Here is a 25927-nt window from a genome sequence, read left to right on the forward strand (position 1 = left end):
TCAAAGATTTCCTGCAAATACCATACGATTATTTTTGTCCGACGGTACAATTGAGGCTATCAAGTCAAACATGCAAAACGTGTGGTCTTTATCATGCTTCCGTCAAGTCACTAAATCGTCACATCGAAAAGATCCATAAGAAAGTAAACACGCACACTGATAGGAAAGTTAGACCTGTAAGAGTCGCTGCTCGTCGTGCTAATGAACTGATGTGCATTATTCAAAATTTAGAGCCCCATGATGTTGAATGGCTCGATGAGAATGACGTAGACATTCCAAAATCGGATGAAAGCGAGCAGACTCACAACACTGAGCAGCAATCGAAGCAATCCAATGTCATCGAAAACTTAGAATCATGGATTCGGGTTTCATGGACTGAAGACTGTTAATTTGAATTTAATATATCTACCAAAAATTTAAAATAAAGTTTGTTATGTTAGTAAGATATAATATTTTTGTCCTTTACTCTATGTTGAATACCGTTTCAGTACAATATAATCTCTATCCTAAATCTATTTTCTTATTTTTCAAATTATAATTATAACGTTATAAAATTAAAAAAACAATACATTAATTGACAAATGTTTACGTAAGCATGGGGGGAGGGGTAAGAGCTTTGCTTACTTTTGCTGACAAGGGGGATGGGGGGGTAAATAATTGCAATAAATCTGCTTACGTAATACTTGAACGGCCCCTGTCTCAGTTTTCTTAATGTGTCGCAATATCTGTCAGAGTTTACTGTTGTTCCATGAGGCAAAAAGTCGATCAAAAGCAGGCCCTTCCTGTCCCAAAAGACGGTTGTCATGACTTTTCCAGCAGACTGTGTTTGCTTGAACTTCTTCGGCTTAGGCGAAGTTGAGTGACGCCATTCACGTGATTGCTGCTTGGTTTTCATGGGTAAAGTGAAAGGCCCATGTTTCATTGCCTGTAACAGTGGAATCCAAGAATTCTTCCTTGTTGTTTTCACATTGTTGCAAAACCTTGTTGCAACCGACACGCTGCTGCTGTTTATGGTTTTCTGTGAGCATTCGCGGTATCCACCACGCACACACTTTGTGATAGCCTAATTTTTCTGTTAAAATCTTATGAATTGTGGCGCTAGGAATCTCAGGAATAAGCAAAGCAAGTTCATGAATGGTGATTCTCCGATCTTCAAGCCCACAAACAAAATAATTTGAAGATACTAACACTACAAACCCATTTACACTTAAAAACTTTCAATATCATTTGTAAAATAAACAGCAGCACAAACAAAACACGTGACGGCTCGTCCGCGTAGCGGCCGGTTCTAAACTCGAATGACGCGCTCACTTTACAACCGCCATAAAAATCAGAATCGAACCAGAATGCAACAAAGCCTACATCAAAAGTTACGTTGAAGCCTTTAGAATGCGTATGTATAGTCATTGAGCCAATTTAGATAAATCTATATATATAAAAATGAATGTTTGTATGTTTGTCCTTTATGGAATCGTGAACTATTGGACCGATCATGATGAAAATTTGTACGTATATGTATTTTTCCACGGAGAAGGTTTATAAGCTATGCCCATCCCTTTCCCGATTCAGGATTCCGCCCCACTGGTTACAGAAATACCCATAAGAAATGCATTGCAGCAAACATATGTTAACGTCTTTTCAAATTTTTAATCAGCTGTTCTTTGTAAACATATATTACACTTATAGTTTTAAAGCATAGAGTAAGCTTAAGAGAAACGACAAATTTTGTTTAAACTGTTTCTGCAATCACTGTTAAACATAGACTTTACTATCCAGATAATACAATTCAAATTTGACGTAAAAATTCACCTTTAACTGCAATATTTATTTAATATAAACCATGCTCATGCTTGATCAGAAGAGCAATGCAGATATCATAATTACTATCTTACGTTGGCTACAAATATAAAGAATGTTATAAAATCAACCTTAGTTGTTTTTTTTGACAGAAGTATGGTTCTCAAAACTCCGTGTGTACATATTCTCTCGATCGAGACAACAAAGCAAGCTCAATCGTGGCATCGGAGATATAACTAATTTAATCTAAAATTTATTATAGTAAAAAAAAAAATTTACTAAGTAATATAAGGACTTCGGTTCTTAAGATTTGCGTGCGAAGCCGTGGGTAACAGCTAGATAGAGGCAGGAATATGGTACATACCTTCATAATACGCCCAAGAGGCTCACGATGGAACGACTATCAATTATCTCAGCAATGTTTAGAATGTGATAGAAAAAGAATAAGTGAATATAGTGTACTGTTTTCAACGGGAAATTGCGTGCGAAGCCGCGGGCAACTTTTGCAAAAAATTATTGAAATGCGCAGCAAAGCGCGCCGGGCCCGCTAGTACTATATATAAAATATAAGCGTTACTGCAGAAGTCGCTAACAGCAATTCTGGCATTTCTTGCATATAATGCGGGATGCTCTGGCACTCAAAGGGTTATACTGATGATTATGATTACAAATTTAAAATAGAGAAAGTAGATATAAATATTATAATTCTCTATGTGATAAGATAATGCGATCAAAAGCACTAACTCGTTTACTTTTGATGACTCCAGGAGCAGGTATGCTGACCCTTTTGGTGTTGGAGGTTCAGACTTGGACCCCTTTGCCCCTCCCGGACATGGGAATTTATTTGAGCCTTTCCACAGAGACCCACTGAGGCCATTCCCAGATCCAGGACAAGGAATTCCTGGGGGTCTTCCGAGGTAAATATTCATCAAATACAATTACCAAGAAATTTTGTAAACGTGTCAGATTTTTTTCATTAAGATTACATTTTTATTATAAACTCATGTACATAAAGATGCAGGACTTTTCGGAAATTTTCCATTGTTAGATAATAATTTTTGCTGTCACTAAACAATAGCAAATGTCCGGAAAACCTTTTATTTTCAAAAACTAATTTTAAATTGAAAGCTCATTAAATTATTCAACTTAAAATTTAAAATTCATTTTGTCTATAAAATTTGTTATAATGTATCATAATACTTTCAAATTTAAACATATTTAAATTTATACAAAATAGTGGGCTTTTTTATAATTTATATGTTACAATTCTGATACTATTTAATTACAAGAAATTGACAAAACCTTGTTTTGGATGTAATTAAATATTCATTCCTCATTTTCATCTGAGTCCATTAACTATGTTGATTTTTCAGAATTGCAAATAATTTTATAAGCATTTAACAGTATAAAAAATTGCCATTCATTCTGTTTGCTTTATTATTGTAGCAAATTACTACAACTTTATAATTACTAACAATTACCAATAATAACATAATACAATATATTCATCTTCCCAGTTTCGTATCTCCTTTTTGAGCATCCCATATTGTTACAACAGTAATTGAAAGTATAGCTATAACTATGTTAGTAATGGATAATAATAAAAAAATTTTGTTTGGTTTTGTTTCACACAATATTTTGATCTATATTCCTTTACAACATGTTTTGGGTAGGAAATTTACATATGATTATGCGATATTTTTTATTTGAGTTGTTTCCTCTAACCTGTACAGTTTGAGTAGGTTAGGATTGTGACCTTTACTTCTATTTTCACTTCCCAGGCTGAGGTAACCCCATGAGTGCTACTGCAGTTGCTAATTTTGCCATTGGGAATTCGATCATAAATTGTTTAATTTTTAAAAACTTTTTATGATAAACCTTTAAGTAGATTTTAAGAGCTCAAAGTTAGTTATATTTTCTCATTTGGGATTTTTCGATGTTTTTTTATATGTACTTACATGTGTAAAATCTATTGTATTACTAAAAAGAATCTGTACCTTTTTCAATTACTGTACTTTGAATTTGTTTAAAAATAAAAACATGAATTTAAAAATTAACATGAACATGATTTTGGGCCTCAAACGCATAGTAAGTACACATGTACTATTATTTTAATATTATGAGGGTCATTCTGAAAGTAAGTTTCTTTATTTAATTACAAAATTATACATGACTTATAGCTTTTTTATCATAATATTTGACAGAAGAGCTCTTAAACTATTTTTCAACAAATTCATCGTTTAAATTTAAGCTCTCACATTTTTCAATACCTATTGTATAAATTTCTGTTGTTTTTGCATGTAACCAATCGTTGACAGGTTTATTTATGCAGCAGTGATGTGACCCAATTCATTGATTTTTTTTCACTTGACATGACATAAGAAATTCATGTTTCATTACCAAAAAACTTTAAATAATCACCTTCTTCATGGTACCTGGTAAGAAACTTTAGAACGGAACCTATTCTCTTGGTTTTGAGTTCATCAGTCAATTCTGGGTACCTGATATCCAATCTTGTATAGATGAGCCCCTGGGTTGAGCTTTTTGTTTTAAAACAACACTTAGATACTTGACTTTAGGTTTTACCTGAACAGCCTTTCCAACAAAAAGAAACCAAGGCCTCCTAGTAATGATTGCAGCAATAGCCTTCTCTGGATTTAAGCTAAGGCCAACCTAATTACACTAGTGTCCTACTAGATCCAGAACCACATGCATGACCTTATGCCAAGCACAACTGCTGTTAATACTTAGCAGGTCATTTACAAGCATGTTCTACCTGAGAGAGAACACAAAACTAGAGCAGCCATTGACTAGATTGTATGTTGCCCTGAGAAGGGGTAGTCACTACCCTGTCTGTGAGCAAAGATTTAATCCAGTGTTTTCAAAAGCTTCTTCAATGTTCAAGAAATATCCAGAGCTTTAGCTGTCAGCACTTTCCATATCCCACACACCAATTGATACAGTGTAGAGTTACATGTCCCTGGAATGTTCTGATTAGTGTATAAGTTGCGACCAGAAGAGCCACATCCCACACAAGTCTCACAACTGGCTCTTTCCAGCCTTGAGTAGGAAGAAGGAAATATATACTAACCTAAAAGATTTAGACCGATCCAGATCAGAACCATCCTCCAGGCTATCCTGGAGGGAATATATAGCTTATACGTACATTCCTCTATAGGAATGTATGTAGGCTACAAGCTATATATTCCCTGAATAGCTTACACAAGTAAGGAAGGAGGAGGTTAAATTACTTCGTAAGCAGATAGGTTAACTTATCTTCTCAATCATTTTGTATGTCACCACCCGGTATGCCATACTTCGTTGTTAGTGATTGGTTGATCACATGGAGACTCCCTCAGTTTCTTTATTATATTGTAGACTATGCCGTCTTTATCCTTAGAGTTTTATGTTTTCAAGATTTGTATTAATCAGTAGGCACACATTGAAGCAATATATTTCATCAGTGTTAAATTAGTACAAATAATTACGTTATTGCTATGATTAAATATTAAATACATTTTGTTCTTAAATACTGGAAACTAGCAATATAAATAATTTTAAAAATGTATTTATAACAAAACACAGGATTATATATTGTACGTAATTAAAAAATAAGTAGATTAAAAAATAGTTAAAAAATGAAGTGCAATAATCAATTTTCTATAATTTATATACAAAAGATTTTACATAAATTTATATAATTTGTTTTCTTGTAATCATCAACTTTGTAGAAACACTTTGATCTCAAAAGAATAATGTTAACCAAAAGACAATGTGACGCTCTTATTTTTTGCAGTACAACAGTGGGAGATGGTGTTCCGCGCATGCGCACTAGTCATCCTTGTTCACTGGTTATCAACTCACACCATTTCAGTTGTTCTATGTTGTGTTTTCAGTTTTTTCTGAGCATTTAAGACAATTAGTGATTGTGAGATTCGTTCTGTAATGAGATTTTTGAACGCAAGGAATGTGAAAACGGCTGAAATTTATCGTCAACTTCGAGATGTTTACGGGGTAGACGTAAACATCTCGAGTGACGTAAACGTCTTCTTCACCATCTTGAGTGAAGGAATGGTGAAAAAATGGGTTAGAATGTTCAATGGCAGTCGAACAAATGTATATGATGAGAATTGGAGCAGTTGGCCTTCTCTCGTCAGCGAGTTGACGAAAAAAATCCAAGAGAACAGACGTTTCACTATGACAACGCTATCTGATGATTTCCAATCAATTTCACACACTCTTTTGTGCGAAATTGTTACGGACCGCTTAGGGTATTGCAAGCTGTGTTCCCGATGCGTTCCCGAAGGGTTCCAAAGTTGCTCATTGACGTGCACAAAACAAAGAGACTCTGAAGTGCTTTGACTTTTCTTACATGGTACAGTGATGTTAACAATCGTGAGGATTTTTAAACAAAATTGTGACAGGTGATGATACTTGGGAATGTCATGTCACACCGGAATTCTAACAGCAGTCAATGCAGTGGCTACACATGCAATCTCCAAAGAAACAATAATTCAAGATGACAATGTCTGCACAAAAATCATGTGCACTGTCTTTCAAAATCGGAAAGGTGTTTTGTTGATTGATTTTCTCCCAAGAGGTGAAACCATTAATGCACCGTCTGACTACCACTTATTCCTGCATATGAAGCGCGAGCTAGGCGGCCAACAATTTGAAACCGACGATGAAATAAAAACTGCTGTGGAGTCGTGGCTACATTCGTTGGCAGGAACCTTCTACAAAGAGGGTATAGACAAATTGATCACCTGCTACGACAAGTGTTTGAACATCGGTGGAAACTATGTCGAAAAATAGTTTAAGGTTTAGGCTTTCATGTAGGAATAAAATTATGGTAAAAAATTGTTTTACTTGTTTAAAAAAAAAAAACTTACTTTCTGGACATGTCTCGTACAATGATATAGCAAAGAATAAGACAATGATATAAGACAAATTAAAATATCATTTGTTTATAATATAAGCATTATATCATTGTGTCTTCTCTTTACTTAATTTTTTAATTAATGTTATGTCCAGTAAAACTAATTTTATTCTACTTTTTATTTTTCAGAGGAGCAGTCCCACCTGGGGCAAGGTTTGATCCTTTTGGACCTCCTGACGTAGGCCCTCGTCCATCCAGGCCCCGTTTTCCCCCTGATGCTGACCATCTGCCTCCCCCAGGCTACGATGATATGTTCATGTAACCTAAGTCAACTATTATATACTTGTATTATAACATTTTACTCTAACTTATATTGTAATGAAATGTTTTGTATCAAGAAATATGTTTCTTGTTAAAACGTTGTACTTATTTCTCCTTATCTATCTAAGTAAAAATAAAAAAATCTATTAGTCATAGAAGTAGATTTTACTATTAACTAAAAAGTTATATTTTTACTTAAAAAGCAAAAGGAATTGCTCGCTCTGCATTTTGAAGGGTTTTGAAAAATTAAATTTATTTGGATTGTTTAAAGAGTTGATTTCTAAATTGAATTTATATTTTTATTTGCTACCAAATAAAAAGTACCAGACTGACCAACCTATGATTGGTAAACTCCTTTTCTAAATGTTTGGAAAAATTTATCCACTTTGCAGTTAAGAATTTGTAATTTAGAGCTCCATTTTGCAGGGATTAGCTCACATCTTATAAATAAAACTGAATCGTAAAATGTGTTGCTAAGTGCTAATCGGCTGGAGTAATTCAGCTAATTCTTTTTGTAAGACATTCATTCGAATCCGAAGAAGGTTTATAAGAAGAAAATATAAGAAAAGTTACATGGAATATTTTGAAATTCTGAAAAATGGAAGTATTTTTATTTTATAATCTAAATTTAACTGACACTAAACAGCTGTTGACACTTAAAGATGAAGTTTGACAAATTGGCTGAAACATCTCACTTAAATTGTATAAAATATTAAGTATACAGTGCTTGATTATCTTGCTTTGATGCAGATAGCAAATACAAAGTTAATTTATCTAAATTTTACTCTAGATTGCACCAGGGATGAATTAAAAACATTTAATGCATTGTAATATTATTTAAACCCTGTTATTAAATCAACCTTAATGAACAAAGCTGTGAATGTGTTCTCATATGGCACTCTAAACTGGTGGGCTTCCTTGACATTGTGATATGGCATTTTATAAGTAGCTTAAGGAAAAGTTTGGAAATGAGTACTAACATGCATCAACGATCCATTCTTTCCCAGACTACAGTCTGAAAAACAACAAGAGTTCGCAGTGCAAAACCTTATAAATTATTATTTTGGAAAGTTGCAAGAACTTAATAAGAATTTCCTCCATATTCCTACCGTAAATAGATATGAATTCCCCCTAGACCATAACAGGCTTACCTATGTAAGTATAGTTTCTTCATTGGGATAACCAGCCAAACTCAGTCCTTTTTATGAAATACCTTAGATTGAAAGTAGATTACAAGATCTCTGGAGAAGTAGTCTCTTTTTGACCGAAGTAGATTTTTGAAAGTTATAGTGTTTTGAACGAGGCTTTAAGGCAAACTCAACTGTGGAACCAGAAATGATACAGTCTGAAGTAGACACCTTTAACCAAAGTAAGCTTATCAGATTTGTGTATGTACATATTTTTCTTTATCAGAATTGGAATTCGTTAGATGTGGATTACGAGTTTGACTAGGAGCACTTTTTACAAATCTGTTAAGTGGTTATTGTTAAACAGTAAAACAGTGTTTTTTTCTGAAAATTTTGCCAATGTACAAAAATCAGGCTGGTAGTTTAAGGCGGTTACATAGAAAAATAACTACAACACTCAAAGAGTTGAACACCCCTAATGTTAGACCTTACCAAGAGCTTGATTTACCACAACAAATCCTGCAGAACAAAACTTTTAAGCAATTTTAAGTCTTGTGGTACTATATCCACCACTCACTGCAAATGTTCAGTTGTTGAATGTTTTTGTATGAAACCAACCTGATCGGTCAGCATAGTATTGAAAATATATATGTGGTTATAAACGCTTATGGAATATAAGATATTATGGAAATGTTTTAAGAGTATTGATTGAAGAAAGAAGATTTACCTGGGTTAGGTACATTGCGATTTGAGCAATATTCCATTGAGATACAAAGTATTGAAGTCTGTGAACTAGATTAAGTATACCAGCGATATTCCGAAAGTAAGGAACGTTTTGCAATTTAAAAAACTAAGTACAAGAAATACATTTTATTATATGCATGTCAAAGAGAGACTAATATACTACTTTTTTTACATAATAACTATACAAATTCAGGCACTTATCATAGCGGTGGAGAAGTTTTGAAATTCCTGCCACCTGTAATCTCAGCCACTCAGAGACACGTACTTTCGTCATTGTCAAAAGGCTGTGTTGCTAGCCAGATCTTCACTTTCGGGAATAAGTGAAAATCACTTGGAGCAAGATGAGGAAAAACTTCCTAGTTGAAGAGTCATTGTGTACAGTTTGCCAGGCATTGTCATGCAAAAGTAAAATATTTGATGACACTTTTTCTTGACGCTTGTTTTAAACAGCTCTCCTAAGGTTTTGCTTTGTGGGGCACTACCGCTCATAGTTTATTGTAGTACCATGTTTGAGAACATCAATAAGAGGAACACCTTGCCTGTCCCAGATCAATGTTGCCATATCTTCCTTGCCGACAAAGTTTGCAGACATTTCCTTGGTTTTTTTGTGTGCCCCGCTCCACGGACTGTGACACAATTCACATGTGTCACCCAGGTTTTGTCTCCTGTTACGATTCGATACAGTAGTGCATCACCATGACTGTGGTAGGCTTACAAAAATGTCAAAGCTGCCCCCATTCATTGTTCTTTATAGTGATTTGTAAGCGTTTTTGGCACCTATCTTAAACAAAATTTGTAGTAGTCTAGCTTTTGTGAAACAGTTTCAAACAATAAAGTCCGTGAAACTTGTGGGAAACATGAAGAAAGCTTAGTTATTGTGTAATAGCGTTTTTCACAAATATTGTTGGTGACCGGATAGTCAGTCACATTGCTCAGATGTCCACTCTTTTCTCAATCATGAATGTTCGCTCTGTCATTTTTAATCTGAATGCATTACTTCCTGACAGAACTTCCAGGTTGTTCCCACACATTTCACACAGTTCCTGATGAATTTCTATTGGTTTTGAGTTTTTTGCGTACAAAAACTAATCACAGACCGCACTTCACAACTGGTGGGATTTTGAATTGCAGCACACATTTCAAATTTGAATATAAAATAACAGGCAGTGCAAAGATATTTCCGTTGTCACAGCTTGACACTGACTGAGGTGCAGAGCATGAGCACACCCGATGTACGAGGAGTATTAGAAAAAATAAGGTTCCCATGATTTTTTAAAATAGACAGCTCTATATTTCTAGTGTTATACATCAATTTAAAACTTAAAAGTTAAGCTATTTTTCCACATAATCACCGTTTCTGTTCAAACACTTTTGTAGACGATGCTCCAACTTTTCTATCCCCATGTTGTAGAATTCTGCCCCCAATCCTTTTAGGAATCGAGTAACCTCTTCCTTGACTTCATCATTGGTACTGAAGCGTTGGCCACCCAAGTGTTTCTTTATTTTGGGAATAAGTGATAATCACTTGGGGCTAGGTCTGGGCTGTAGGGGGATGGGGCACAATAGTCCAGCCAAAATTTGTCAGCAGTTCTTGAGTTTGACGTGAGACATGAGGTTGAGCGTTGTCATGGAGAAGCCTCACACCACTGGACAATCTTCCTCTCCGGCGGTTCTGGATCATGCGTCTCAGTTTTCTTAATGTGTCGCAATATCTGTCAGAGTTTACTGTTGTTCCATGAGGCAAAAAGTTGATCAAAAGCAGGCCCTTCCTGTCCTAAAAGTCGGTTGTCATGACTTTTCCAGCAGACTGTGTTTGCTTGAACTTCTTCGGCTTAGGCGAAGTTGAGTGACGCCATTCACGTGATTGCTGCTTGGTTTCGGGGGTAAAGTGAAACGCCCATGTTTCATTGCCTGTAACAATGGAATCCAAGAATTCTTCCTTGTTGTTTTCACATTGTTGCAAAACCTTGTTGCAACCGACACGCTGCTGTTTATAGTTATCCGTGATCATTCGCAGTATCCACCGTGCACACACTTTGTGATAGCCTAATTTTTCTGTTAAAATCTTATGAATTGTGGCGCTGGAAATCTCAGGAATAAGCAAAACAAGTTCATGAATGGTGATTCTCCGTTCTTCAAGCAATATTGTCTCAACTTTTTCAAAAACTCCATCTGAAACTGAAGGCCGTCCACTTCGGTTTTCATCGTGAATTTCCATGTGCCCTTCACTGAATTCTCTACACCATTTCCGAGCTCCATCTTTGAAGGCAGCTAGGCCGGCACTGTTGGACGTAGTGAGGCGCGAGTGGTATGGATAGAGACAGGGACAGCTGATGAGTAAGACAGTGTTGCCAGATTTCTCCCAACATATCGCATTCTGTCTCGGCGGCATAGGAAACCTTATTTTTCTAATACCCCTCGTACATGTGATTGGCACGCCTCTGGTGGTGTCAGGCGGAAACATTCCTTACTTTCTGAATAGGCCTTGTACTGTTACTACTAAGTATATTGCTTTTCTCGGAAGTTCTTTCAGTACTTTCCTGTTAAAAGATCATAAACCTGGAGCTTTTCATGATTCAATTTGTCAATGGTCTTCTTTAGCTCTGTAGGTTTAAAAGGACTGACTGGCAGTGCATGTTGGTTAGTTGGGTCGAGAAATTCTCATATTACTGGATTAATATCAAAATTATCGTGAACAGGATTAGGCTTGAACACATGTGAAGTGTCTCATTAATTGGCTGAGGTTTAAAGAAGCCTACCACTCATGGGGCTGGAAAAACCTTAATTTCTCTCTGTCTGTCCAAAAAAATGAACTGACCTATAAACTTGAAATTGGATATGAAGCTTGTTTCTACATGAGAGGTACTGAGTTCGGTGATGGTACAAGTCACTCCATGGGATTTGGGTATTGAGTGTTAGCGAATATTTTTACATTTGTCTCATGGGTAACCATATAATAGCAACGAGAAAATAGAAGAATAACAAAATTAATTAAAAAACAAACTCAATACACCCATAAGAGATTCAAAACATTTGAAATATTAACAAATGTAGTCTAACTAATCCAATTATAATTTTATAGTGACTTGGTTAGTAGACTTTTATTATTCAAACACTGATATAAAATTCAATTTAATAAACAAAATCTGAATGTATAATTTTTTATTTCCTTAGGTAGCTGATTATAGTATTTTTGGCCAATAAAGCTTGTTTTCATTTCATTTAATTTCAGATTGTGTCTGTCAGTTGTGATTTTGTTACGTGTATTGTAAATATGTGAAACTATAAATGGTAGGGTAAGTTTACAAAAAAGGTGTTTCACAGAGTGTAATCTATTCCAGTTTAGCATGATTCTTATTGCTTTTTTTGATTTATCAATATTTTATCCAGATTTTGCTTGAATGTTGCAAAGTAGACTTTTTCAGAACATCCAAATCACACAATTCCAACATGCGCCTCAGTGCATAAATCCCTGACAAAATCTTGTTTAATACATATGCCACATGTTGGTTCCAAGTCAGGTTTTCATCTGCAAGATATGTCGAGAAATATTTCGTATGTAACTTTAAATTTTGTATGAAACTTTATTTCTACAAGAATGAGATCTATAATGCGTCTTTAGTGTTAACTTCTATTTTGTACGATTCTGTCTGTCTGTTTGTGAATGAGAATCATCTGGAGAATGAAAGGAGCTATACATTTTAAATTTTGTCTGCAACCTCAGCGAAGGCGTACTTCTACCTTGTTTTATCATAACACTTTAGCATAATATTTCATCTCCTCTAATGTTCTTAGTAAATTTATTGTTAATCAAATTAATTTCCCCCATCTTATTTTAAGGATGATCACTTCCAGATAAATATAAATTTAATACACATGTAAATATTTTATCAGTAACCTCAGTTAAAGTTGTCAAATCATCTTAACTTCTAACTTGTTTTTCATATGGTTAATCACTACTTTCCATTTCACCGTCTTCTGGAAACTGTGTATGCACTATTATTAAGTAAAGATTTTATTTTATTTACTATTTCCAATTCTAAACCTCATCAATGATTTATAGTTCAGTGAAGTGACTAGCAAAAAGAAGAAATGTGATTCACCAATGCCATTTTCTGCCCTCATTGTTGAACTAATTAATTATTATACAATTTCCTGAAACATCTCCTCCCTTCCAGCTACCACCATGTATGGCAGGAGAAGACAGTTTTAGTTCCAGTTAATTATTCCCCTATTCTTAAACTTTAATTAATCAAACTTTTTTTCAACCTAATCTACGTAACGGTATCACAGTTGTTTTCTTGAATTCCCGTTTTTAAGCATCAAATACTCCCCTGTGGTAAAGGAGACACCAGTGGTGAGACATCTTGTATTTGCCGACATCTTCCGTTTTGAACTTTAAAATCAAAGAGACAAATACTTTGACTTCTAAACACTTCCTTAAAATTCAAGAACTTTCAAATATTAATTCTACTTGTTTGCAAGAACTGTAACCCTCACTTAATTCACTAAATATTTGGATAAATTTTAAATATTTTAACAATTTTACTTATAATTTATTTGACTGTGTATGCATGCTATTAATAAATTAAGCCTTCATTCAATATTTTGTTGAGTTATCCCTGAGAATTTCTGCTCTACTGAAATTTAATCAAATATATTTCACAACAAAATACATTTTTGGCCCTTTTTACTGTGTAGTTTCCCTTTGTAAATTTAACACTAATCGTTTTTCAATTTCTATAAATTGTAACTTAATAAATCCTCTATCTTGCTAGTTAACTGTGGAACCAGTGTAGCCTAAGTTGTTAGTTAATTAAGAAATCTAAGTAACAAACCTAGATAAATATCCTATAAACTATTAATTAATCAATCAATATTTAGTAATTAGCCGCCTTATTCAGAGAAAACTAGAGATAATGTAACTACTACGTATTTTACTTGTCAATTAGCAGAAAACTGTAAAAAACAGATAAATAATTCAAAAGCCTTATCTATGCCTTCGTTATAATGCAGAAAAATGTTGAGTTGTAAGCTGATATTTAACTACATCCTATTACTAACCTGGCTGTTCTGAAGTCTATATGTTACTTGTGGCTCAGTGAAGGTGTTAAAGTGGGGAGATTTTAAATAACAGAATTAATGTGTTTATTGTTGTCAGGAGAGTGTGATCTGATGACAGTCAAGGGGTGAAACAATATTCATATACGAGTTTTAAAAAAAACCTCTGATGACAAAAAGTCTAGAAGGTCCTATAAAATGATATTTATGATATCATTTAGCTAACAAGTCGGTCCTATGTTGACAAATAATGAAAATTATTGTTATTAATACACTTTGTAAGTTTCTCCTATGGTGATTACAACAACTACATAACCACATGACTTATTTAGCATTGAAGTCTCCACCTATCATAAATCAAGGACCTAAAGTGTTGAAGAGTTTATCAACTTTTAAATCTTAGTACAATGTGTAGGTGAAAAATAAACTGCAGAAATAGTTGTAAGGCCTGTACAGTTTTTTAAAAATACAGCAGTTTCGTGGATATTGTTTTACTGATATTTGATTATCCCATGTTCACGCTTCCTAGGACAGCACCTCCTCAATAAGTTGTATTGACAGGGTGATTTGTGGAGTAAACAATAAATTAACTTTAAAATAATTTATAGCTGTAAAATGAATTTCAGATACAAGCATAATGCATAAGGTAAAATTATAGCTGAATGTCTGTACAATGTTTAGCCAAGCTATTTACTTGGAGTTGCAAAGACAAATTCTAAACAATATCTGGTGTCCTGTACTATTTACTCAGTTGGTGGAACACACACATGGGATTGATACTCACAGAAGTGTTACTTACGATCATGGAGGTTGATTCTACTCCATGATGTTTGTATGTATGAATGTGTGCCTGTGGCAATTGTATGGGAAGTCAAGTAAATGGGTTTAGTTGTAAGATTAACACTGTCAAAAACATTATGGTTGCCTGTAAAGTCAGTTTTACGGGCGAAGATTTTACGTGACAACGTCTTTTTCTCGGTAGAATATTTATTGATATGAATATTATTAAATTGCACAATAGGAACAAGGAATTGAATGAAAATAAGAATTGCACAAATTTTAACTATAGAAATATATTTTGTTTACTAAAACATTGTACATAATTTGAAATTAATTACAATTTTTTATTGTAAATGGTAAAGTTGAATAAAACATTTACTAAAATTGGAATTTGAAATTCTTGCTAAACACAGTTAAATTCTAACTCCGCGCGTGGTGATTGGTCGGTTTAGTTCGTTTGTTTGGTCGCACTGTTATGACAGGTTAGAGGTTATAATTTGTTATTTTAAATGTTTGACTAGCAATACGCGCTGTTTCTTCTCAATCGACTGAATTACGATTGATTGCAGAGTGATTTAAACTAATAATTTACTTAACACTATCAACATTTGTCAATAGTATGACATAACCTATAAACTCAGTTTCTCAACTTTTGTGTCAATCTAACAATTAATCAATCAATCATAGTTTACGATAATGAAATATCAGTGTACAATTATTTACCTTTATTGTTGTAGTTGTTGTAAATGACGAATCTAAGCACTCCACATTTTCACGAATAAACATAGTTATCTGCTTTATCCCGTGCGGCGGACCCACAGTTATCTGCTTTATCCCGTGCGGCGGACCCACTGGACGGGCATCGTAACGTTACCGGGCGTTACACTTTTTCATGAGTGACTCCGAGCCGCAACCTAATTTAAGACGTTGTCACGTCAAAATGGTATTAAAACTTACTATTACTTTATGTAAAATATTGTCAATAGAATAAATATATTCACAAAAATAATTAAATAGATATAAATACCTGCTGTTGATAGGTTAATAAAATGCCTCTGCTCTGATCTGACTGCGCCATAAGATCCTCAAATTTACAAAGAATGAAGCCTTTTAAGCTGCATCAGCATAAAGCAGTGGCCATGTTCAGGTTTGAGCAGAGGAATCAATAATTCTACTAGTTTGCCTAGAGAGCAATCTGTATAATTTGCTGAGTGCTCCTCTCCTCCAGCATACATAAGAGGAATGCTTTTGGATATTTAGGAAGAACTGGTGTCATGGTTGAAATTGCACCATTGATTAACACATCGACTAGGATAGGCAATTAGTATAGGCCACTTCTTGCATTTGACTATATAAATTTGTTATGTGAAAATTCATAAACAATCTTAGCATCCAACAAGAATTCAATCTTGAAAATGCTTTTGTTGTTTGGATAGTGTAAGTTGATTTTATATATCTATGAAAAATATGGGTAGTGGATCTTTGATTTTAAAACTCTCAGTTAATAATGAAACTTATTACTTTAGAAGTCATCACAATATTTAGAAGTCAGTGATCATTGTAGTATATGAAATTTTAATAATATTACAAAAATACAGTATGTATAAAATTAACAGAAAATAGAAAAGTAGTACATGACAATCCATGTCCAAAAATAAGACATTTTTGCTTTTGAGAGTTTTTCAATATCTCTAATGGTTCAGGAGCTATGTGGACTGGAAGTTTTTGGATTTTTTCGGACTGATGATGAAACTTCCAGTCCACGTAGCTCCTGAACCATTAGAGATATTGAAAACTCTCAAAAGCAAAAATGTCTTATTTTGTAGAGTAGTATCTAAAAACAACATAAAATACAGGGTGTTCCATAAAAGATTTTAAAGTTAACCGCCATATTGGAAAATGGCGGCCTTCTTTAAAAAATTTGAAAGTGTATTCCTGAGTGAAACTTAAAATTGAGCAAGTTCCAAATTTAAAGTGTGGTGCTAAGTTGTGTAATTAAAAAGTTAGCTATTGGATCACTTTAAAAAACTCACCCGGTATATATTCACAGCCCTTTATAATAAGTAGTCACTTATGTCGGTCAGTCCTGCAACTGCCTTTCCATTTTTATTTAATTACACTGTCTTCATACATGATTGAAGACTCTTGGAGCAATTGGAAAATTCTTTAAATATTACTAAATGTTAATGAAAACACTACTTTTCCAAATTGTTTATTGTTTGGACGAGGCCTTTCGAAACCAAAGGTTTCATCTTCAGGCAACTCCAGAAATAAAATTATTTGTGGAGTTGCCTGAAGATGAAACCTTTGGTTTCGAAAGGCCTCGTCCAAACAATAAACAATTTGGAGAAGTAGTGTTTTCATTAACATTTAGTAATGTTTAAAGAATTTTCCAATTGCTCCAAGAGTCTTCAATCAAACCTTTTGGTCAAAACCAAAGGTTTCATCTTCAGGCAACTACAGAAATAAAATTATTTGTGGAGTTGCCTGAATATGAAACCTTTGGTTTCGAAAGGCCTCGTCCAAACAATAAACAATTTGGAAAAGTAGTGTTTTCATTAACATTTAGTAATATTTAAAGAATTTTCCAATTGCTCCAAGAGTCTTCAATCAAACCTTTGGTTTCGAAAGGACTCATCTGAAAAATAAACAATTTGGAAAAGTAGTGTTTTCATTAACATTTAGTAATATTCATACATGATGTTGGTTGATGTGAGCATCTTAAAACTGAGTTGTAGTGATTCACACCTAGTACAGGTTTTTAACATAAAAATTACATTATTTCATTTTGTCACTGTTTAGCATGAATTGTTACTGTCTCGTTCATTAAACTTATGCACTAACACTAGTACTAAAGCAAATCATTCATAGCACTTGAGCACATTTTAAATATTTAAGTTTTAAGCCAGGCAACTTCCCAAACTATTTTTAAAATGTAGCTCCTTTACTGAAGGAACCTAATTCAATAAAACTAGACAATTTGAGACCTATTAGCATTCTAACCATAGCTTCTAAAATACTAGAGGAAATTATAAAAAAAATGGCTTCTTAGTTTTTTAAACAGTAAACACTTTTAAATGAAAAATGTTTGGGTTCACTAAGGCCAAGTCCATGGAAGATGTGCTTTCAGTTTTTGTAGAATGTTTATATAGTAACATCAATTGAGGCAAAAAAGCATCTGCATTATTTATCGATTATCAAAAGGCATTTGACCTAGTGAACCAAACTATTTTTCTTGCAAAATTAGAACATACAGAAATAAGAGGAGTGATGCAAAGCTGGTTTAGTGCATACCTTTACCAAACAGAGAACAAATCATAAATCTTAAAAAGTGTTATAGTGATTCAAAAATAGTTCAGAAAGCTGTGCCGCAGAGCTCTGTGCTATTGTTCTTAATTTACATTAAAGTAGAAAACCCCGTTAACGGTAAAATTTATGCTTTTGCCGACGACTTAATTCTTGTATATGTTAATGAAAGCAAGGAGATATGGCAATGTATTTTAATTGTAATCAAACTTATGTAAATGCAAGAAAATTGAGATAGTTAATGGTTTTAAATAGCTAGAAGTATTTTTAGATAGTAAATTGTTATGGGGAAAACATATTGAATATATAATAAATTCTTTAAAGCGTCAAATTAGGAAAGTTTCATTATATAAGAAATAAACGTAACACAGATCTATTACGAGCATTAAATTTTGGTCTTATAAATTTTAGGTTGCAATATAATATTTACTACTGGGGAGGAGCTTTGAAAAATTCAATAAGCAAAAAATTGTATCTCGTAACAAGAGAAATTAATCTTTTCCCCTTTACCAAAATATTAATATTTTACCTTTCCAACATTTATTTTTTGAAGTATTACAAATGTTTTTCAAAAGAAATGGAAACAATGGAATAGGACATTTATATAACCATGCATACATGACACTGAACAATAGAAACAAAGCAGTTAAAAGACCAAAAGTGAATAAAACATTTGTCTCATCATTTCTTGTTTTAGGCCCGGTGTTATAATATCTATTTGAAATAAAAAAGGGCAAATCTAATCAAACATTTTCAGAATCAGAAATAATTTATTTCATTAATAACAAAAAGTTACATGAAATAAGTCATAGATGAAATAGTAGATAAATATTATAATAATTAAATAAAATCTCAAATAGTCAACATAGGTTATTTCACATGTTTATGCAATCTGACAGGAATTCTTGAACAGAATACGGACATTTTTCAAGCAAAATAGTTTTAACGTTTTTTAGAAAACTTTGTGAGCTGGTTATGTTTTTCAGGTGCCGAGGCAGCGCGTTATAGAGCCGTAGGGCTGAATAGTGCATGCCCCTTTCAAAAATTGTCAATCTATGGATCGGGTAGACCATATTACCCCTGTGGCCTAAAAGTGGCAAAGAGATGTGGGTTATTTTTGAAGAAAGTCAAAACTTCAAGTATATAGATACTTGGAAGAGTGAGGAGATTCAGTTGCTGAAAAAAGGGCTTACAGTGAGCACGGTTAAAGTGTTCTCTGCAAAGAGATGTGGGTTATTTTTGAAGAAAGTCAAAACTTCAAGTATATAGATACTTGGAAGAGTGAGGAGATTCAGTTGCTGAAAAAAGGGCTTACAGTGAGCACGGTTACCCGCTGCAGACATAATGCGAACAATTCTTTTTTGGACTCTAAATACCCTTAAAATTTCACTAGAATATCCCCAGAATCCAATAGCGTATTTCAGTCTACTGTATACATAAGCATAGTAAATTTGAAGGATACTTTCTTTACCAACTGCAGGCATTAAAACTCGAAAAGCAAAGGTAATTGATGACAGCTTTGAATTGAGCATAGCGTATCTGTATGTTTAGACCAGTTGAGCTTGTAATCAATGACAACACCAAGAAGAGAGGCAGACTCTGATGGGTTGATACCATTTATGCTGAAACTCGCTATATCACGAAAAGTTGGTGAGAAAACCATGATTTTAGTTTTTTCTTCATTTAAGAGAAGACCATTTGTCTCAAACCACTTATTCAAGCTGACATACGACTGATTCATAATAATTTCGAGGCTGTGAATATCACGACAAGAAGATAGAGCAGTTGTGTCATCCGCATAGCAAACAATGTCTGATTTCATATTGGAAGGAAGGTCGTTTATATATATATAGAAAATAAAAAAGGACCAAGTACGGAGCCTTGAGGTACTCCTGAGCTGGTCCTCAACCAACCTCTTTGAAGTTGTCCTTTATTTGTTACAGAAACTGTCTGCTTTCTCTCAGAGAGATATAAGGAAAGGAGTGAGAGAGCTGCTGCACCGTTCAAGCCATATCTTTCAAGTTTACCCAAAAGAACAGAATGGTTGACACCTACAGTCGAAAGCCTTGGACAGATCACAGTATACTGTGGGCGTCCCACGTCCTGACCCCTTGGCGGGACCGTTGAACAGCCGTGTACTGAGGCGGTAGTAGTAAGATTATGAAGGCGTTAATTTTACCGCAATAACAAATACTATTGAAAAATATTGATAATACATTTTAACACAAATAAATGTGTTAAATATTTATTTTTCAATAAACAACACAAAGAGAGCTGTTTTTTTTAAGAATTATGGCATAATGACACTTATAGACGTAATATAACAAGTTTCATAGGTAGTTGTAAACATTTACGTTTATATGTAAAACGCTTGTCTGGTAACTTGTTCTTCATTAAATCTTTGTCTTACTCTAATTAAATATTTTATTTATATTAATCCTAGATTTTTAGTCTTTCTTTAACTAATAAATATATTTCATGCTGTCTAGGTCATCAATTGGTACTTGAAGCCTTGACGTCTGTCTCACCATCACTTTGGAAAAAGTACACTGACCATGTGCAAAATATTGAAAAGGAGTACTGGGCAAAAGATGGCATAACTGAGGATGACGAGGTTATAATCAATCTGGGAGAGGACAGTGGAGATGATGTCTAGTTCTTCAGACGAAGAGGAAACCACTCATCTTGAGGTCACCAATGACATGGAAGAGGATGACGACTTAGCCCAGCCGCTACTTGAGAATGATAACTGATAAAGGTAGACGGTTTTGCCTCAATTATATAAATCTCTTAGAGACATCCTAAGTGTTTAAATAAAATTGTGTTTCATGTTAATGATGTATGCTTCTTTTTGTTTATTAAATATAATAAAACAAACTTTTCTGTATATGCTTCTGTATAACTTTTTTTATAGTATGGATATTTTAAACTTACTCAGTTTACAGCTGTAATTTGGAAACACACACAAATAAATAACAATCTTATTAGTTTTTAAAGATGTAGTACCGTAATTCTTTAGCATTGTTAAAATTCTTCCCGCAATTTTCTTTCTTCTTGCAATTTTGTTTCAAGTTTTGTTTTCTATTTATAAATATATTTTCATGTGTTTCATAAGATTTTAATTAATATCACAAAGCAGTGCTAAAAATAATAATACATTTTTAATAATAAGATGTTAATTTTATTCATACTACTGTAAATGTACACGTACAAATAGATAACTAAATTTTACAATTGTATAAGTTTTTTACTTATTAAAAATAGTAATTATGTTTATTTAATTCACACTGCTGTTAACTAATATTACTGTAAATAAAATTTAAATAATTTCAAATGTCGTGTTTTTTTATTTGTATCCCTCGTACACTAAGCGTCAAGCGATTGCATTGTAAAATGTTCAGTCTGTATGTAGAATTTTACAGTAAACACTGAAAGCAGCAGACTGAATGTATTGTTTGCGTGGCGTATAATTCGCAAAGTAGCGCCTTCAACTCCCAGGTAGGCCAAGGCTCAGGGGTCAGGACGTGGGACGCTAGTAACAGTATCTTAAATATATTTTAAAAGCTCACGTAAAAAATGGCTGTTGAGCTCTGAGGAAACCGACAATTAATAAACATAATCGAATAAAATATTTCTGATTGCGTATATGTGGGTGTATACAAAAGTTGTACATATAGTAGAGGGAATTTTAGGTTTAATGGTTACAATAAAATAAATAAACTGCAAAAGTAGCAGTATTTGATAAGAAGTGTTTATACTAACTTTGCTAATAATTATTTCTTGGTTGCTTCGTTCTATGTTAATAAGTAAGGTTTAAGATTGTCCACAGTGGTTTGTAAACAAATCAAGTGATAACACTACAGAGGCCAAACACCAATTCTCAATGACATGAAATTAGTGATTGATAATAGTGTACTTTGTTTGACTGCCGGCCATCAAAACTGTGTAGAAAGGTCGAGTATATTCCTACCACTTTATATGATACTGTTTTAGAAGGAATAAGGATATTTTCATTTCATTTCACCTCCTGTAGTCACAATTTGGCTAAAAGAAGAATTGTTGACACCAATTGAATTATAACAATAGTTGTGATTGCCTTCAAATAACGTATTGTTAGGTTCGGACAACACAGGCACAGCCACTATAGTATGATGATTTGTATTGAAATAAAAGTACTTGTACAATAGAAATATGTTACAAAACAAAGACTGATACTAACTTACATTGTCTATACAGATTTTTCTGCACTTTATATAAGGAAACTATACTAAAATTATATAGAAACACAGCAAAATAAACACAACTGGAACACCACAGACTAAGATGTAGGACATTGTACCTGAGCTAGAGATAGTGCAGGTTCAAATCCTGTCTGTGACCTTAGCATTTTTTGTCAGTACCATCGACCTTGTACTGTATAGACTCTCCTCCTTATTCTATTTGATAACCATAGTTTGGTTTCCGGTAAGTCTAACCAATATCATCAACAGCTGTTTTGACTCTTAATATTAATTATCATAGTTTTACTATTTTTAAACGAGGCTATTTATTATAGGCTCCTACTAGAGTGAATATATAAATATAGACTATTATGTATCACAATCCTGTATAATAAACAATTGTATTAAAAAAAACTTGATTTAAGATTAAACGTTTCTTATAATTCTGTAAACAAAAAATGTTTATTTTTACTTAAAATACTTTTGATATCTACTATACGTTCTTTGTTCCAACAAACTTCCCTTTGCTATGGGGAAAAGGAGGTAGTCTCCATCATTTTAATCTACAGTAAGAAAAAACTATACACTTTACTGGTGCAAGGAGGTTGCTTGATTGGTCACTTTGATGTCTTTATGAACTTCTGACCTTTGTAAAAATCTATAAACAAATTTCTTAAGTGCACCAAAACAATTTGTTCATACTATTATGTTTTTGGGATATTATTTTATAATCTATAATTTTAAAATAACATTTTACTCTATTTTTGTTATGCAAAATATTTCAAGGGATCCCAACCTCTTCCCCCTAAGCAAATTATAACCAAGTTACGTCCAAGTTACATAATGACTGGGCTGCATATAAAAAAATTAAGGAACAATGTGCAACAACAAATTAGAAATGCCAAGATCAGGTTTTACTACTCTTCCTTGTCTAAAAAACAATCTAGTACAATTTTATGGTCGAAACTAAAAGATCTTGGAGTCAGCAAGCCTAACGCTTACTCCCCTGTTTTCCTTGATCTCGATGATTTCAATAACTTCTTTGTTGAAATTCTTGTTAATGGAGCTCAGGAGTATGTCTTCAAGCTCGAAGGTGCTACTTTTAATAAACCTGAGTTTCAGTTCTCTTTCGCTCCAGTGACAGAGACAGATATGTTAAAAGCTATTATAAGGATGTCCAGCAACGCAGTCGGGGCCGATGGCATTCCTATAAGATGTTCCCATGGACATGGAAGTCTGCTTTAGTTCGCCCACTTCAGAAGTTATCCTCTCTACAAAATCCTTCACAATTCAGGCCAATAAGTATACTCCCTGCTTTTTCAAAGTGTTTGGAGCGGATTTTTCATCAGCAATTTTCAACATATCTTGAAAGTAGTAACATTTAATCAAATTTTCAATCTGATTTTCGCTCCAACCACAGCACTACTACTGCACTTCTAAAAATAGTTGATGATATACGCCTTGGAACTAATAAGAGTCAGGTAACCATTTTAATCCTTTTTGACTTTTGATTTGTGTTTATTATCCTCTTCTCCTCACCAAACTTAGAAAAGATGGTTTCTCTGATGGTAGTGTCAAGTGGGTTGAGTCATCATTTGGGACGGAGCCAATGTGTCAGGTCAGGTGAGAAGCAGTAGAGATGGAGACCAGTCACTTGTGGAGTTCCACAGGGTTCAGGTCAGGTGAGAAGCAGTAGAGATGGAGACCAGTCACTTGTGGAGTTCCACAGGGTTCAGTCCTTGGGCCACTTCTATTTTCACTGTACATCGATGACATTACTACTCAAATTACACATTCCAATTTTCACTTATATGCAGATGACTTACAAATATACTGCCACTTTTCTATTAGAGAAATGCAAACTTGTGTGACTCCAATATTGACGCTATTACTCACTGGATTTGGAAACATGGACTAAAATTAAACGTAGACAAACTCAGTGTATTATGATAGGTAATTCAAAGCTTGTTCGTAAAATTTACTTTACTACAGCTCCCAAATTAAAACTAAATGATTAGGAGTTAGAATATTGTGAGAAAGTAAAAAATCTAGGACTTATTATTGAAAAACACATAAGATGGACTGAACAGGCTTCCTTGATATGTAATAGGGTCTTTTGCCGGTGTTCACAGCCTCAAGCGACTGGCTTCATATCTACCACAGCAAGTTAAAATAGTGCTGATTAAGACTCTTGTACTGCCTCACTTCTACTACTGTGACATAGTCATTAATGACATGACTGTAGAGATTTCAAATAAACTCCAGCGTGCTCAGAACTTTTGCTTTAGATTCATTTTCAATCTCAGACGTGATGATCATGTAACGCCCTACTTCAAACAATTATCTATCTTAAAATTACAAGATCTTTGCGACTATCATTCACTCATTCTGTTGCACGCTCTTTTAAATACAAATTGTCCCAGTTATCTTTCAAACAACTTTCAATTTATGTCTGAAATAAGTGAAACAAGTACAAGGAGGGATACATTCTTATTATCTATCCTAATTAATTGAACACTTACCTTTAGTAAGTCGTTTACAGTTTCTGCCTGTCGATTGTGGAACATCAGAGCCATCGATAAGCGTGCTCGCTTCAAGGCAGAGGTCAGGGCCTTGATGCTGGGGGCTAAGGGGTATAGCAGTTGTTGGCTTTGGAGTGTGGTACTTAGGGTAATGGAATGCAAGCTGAATGAATGCAAGTGTGTCTTGTAATAGTAGTATAAATATGTATAAAGTTACCTGTATATTAATTATTGATGCTTGTTTTTTAAGTTAGTTTTTTTTAGTTATAAATGTATATATGTTAGTTTATTTTTTATGAGGTTAAGTTATAGAGAGGACTTTATAGTCCTAACTTCGCCTAATAAAGACAATTTTCATTTCATTTCATTTGAAGCCATTGGCTAATTGCAGAGGTACCTTTCTGTATATAAAAAGTTTTATGTATTGTAAATTTGTACACAGGGTGAAGCAGACCACCCCTGTGATGTATAGCAGCTAAACACAGAAACCTATTTTTATCGTTTTAACAAAAAAAAAACCCATATTCAACCCATTTTTGGCGCCAATATTTCTAAGATAGAACCAAACTTTAAATGTAAAAGGTTTTAGTTTTTAAGAGAGCTATTGATAGGCATAATGAAAGTTATTATACCTTGTTATTTGAATTCTTTATAAGTTTGGAATATCCTAAATTCGAATTATTAAAAAAAAATAAGAAATGTGCAGATAACTGTAACATATTTTTAGAAAAGTTCCTTTTTGGAAAACCCTTTTTTTTGCTTCAAATTTTAACGAGGTAACAGTAAAATATACTATGAAACCATTTGACATTTTAGACCTCCTGTATTCAAGAAGGAAAATAAATTAAAACTTTTTCCATTCATATGTATGTAACATGCTAAAGGATTAATAAACTTGTTTTATTATTGTCATAAATTACTCATTACTTACACTGTATGTATTTTATTTTGAATTTATTCAAATATTTATTAAAATCTCTGATACAAATCGTTACTACGATCTGAATGAGATTATGAATAAAGGGTAAAATATTTTACTCTTTTCATTGTATTTTTTAAAAAATTTGGAAAAATTAATTCTTTTACAATTCACAATTTAACAAAGACGTGGCCAAGGAATGCCACTGCTTGGTCTTAATCTCAAGAAATGTTTATGTAAATATCAAAGTA

General features: G+C 33.5%; 1 long non-coding RNA gene across 1 annotated transcript; it reads left to right on the forward strand.

Moving 5' to 3' along the window:
• Positions 1-2561: 2561 nt before the first annotated feature.
• LOC124362022 lies at positions 2562-7094 on the forward strand. Its single transcript, XR_006922412.1, has 2 exons — positions 2562-2714; positions 6866-7094. It is a non-coding gene; the product is annotated as an uncharacterized LOC124362022 (long non-coding RNA).
• Positions 7095-25927: the final 18833 nt, after the last annotated feature.

Source organism: Homalodisca vitripennis, chromosome 5 (genome assembly GCF_021130785.1).
Source record: "Homalodisca vitripennis isolate AUS2020 chromosome 5, UT_GWSS_2.1, whole genome shotgun sequence".
NCBI classification, from domain to species: domain Eukaryota; kingdom Metazoa; phylum Arthropoda; class Insecta; order Hemiptera; family Cicadellidae; genus Homalodisca; species Homalodisca vitripennis.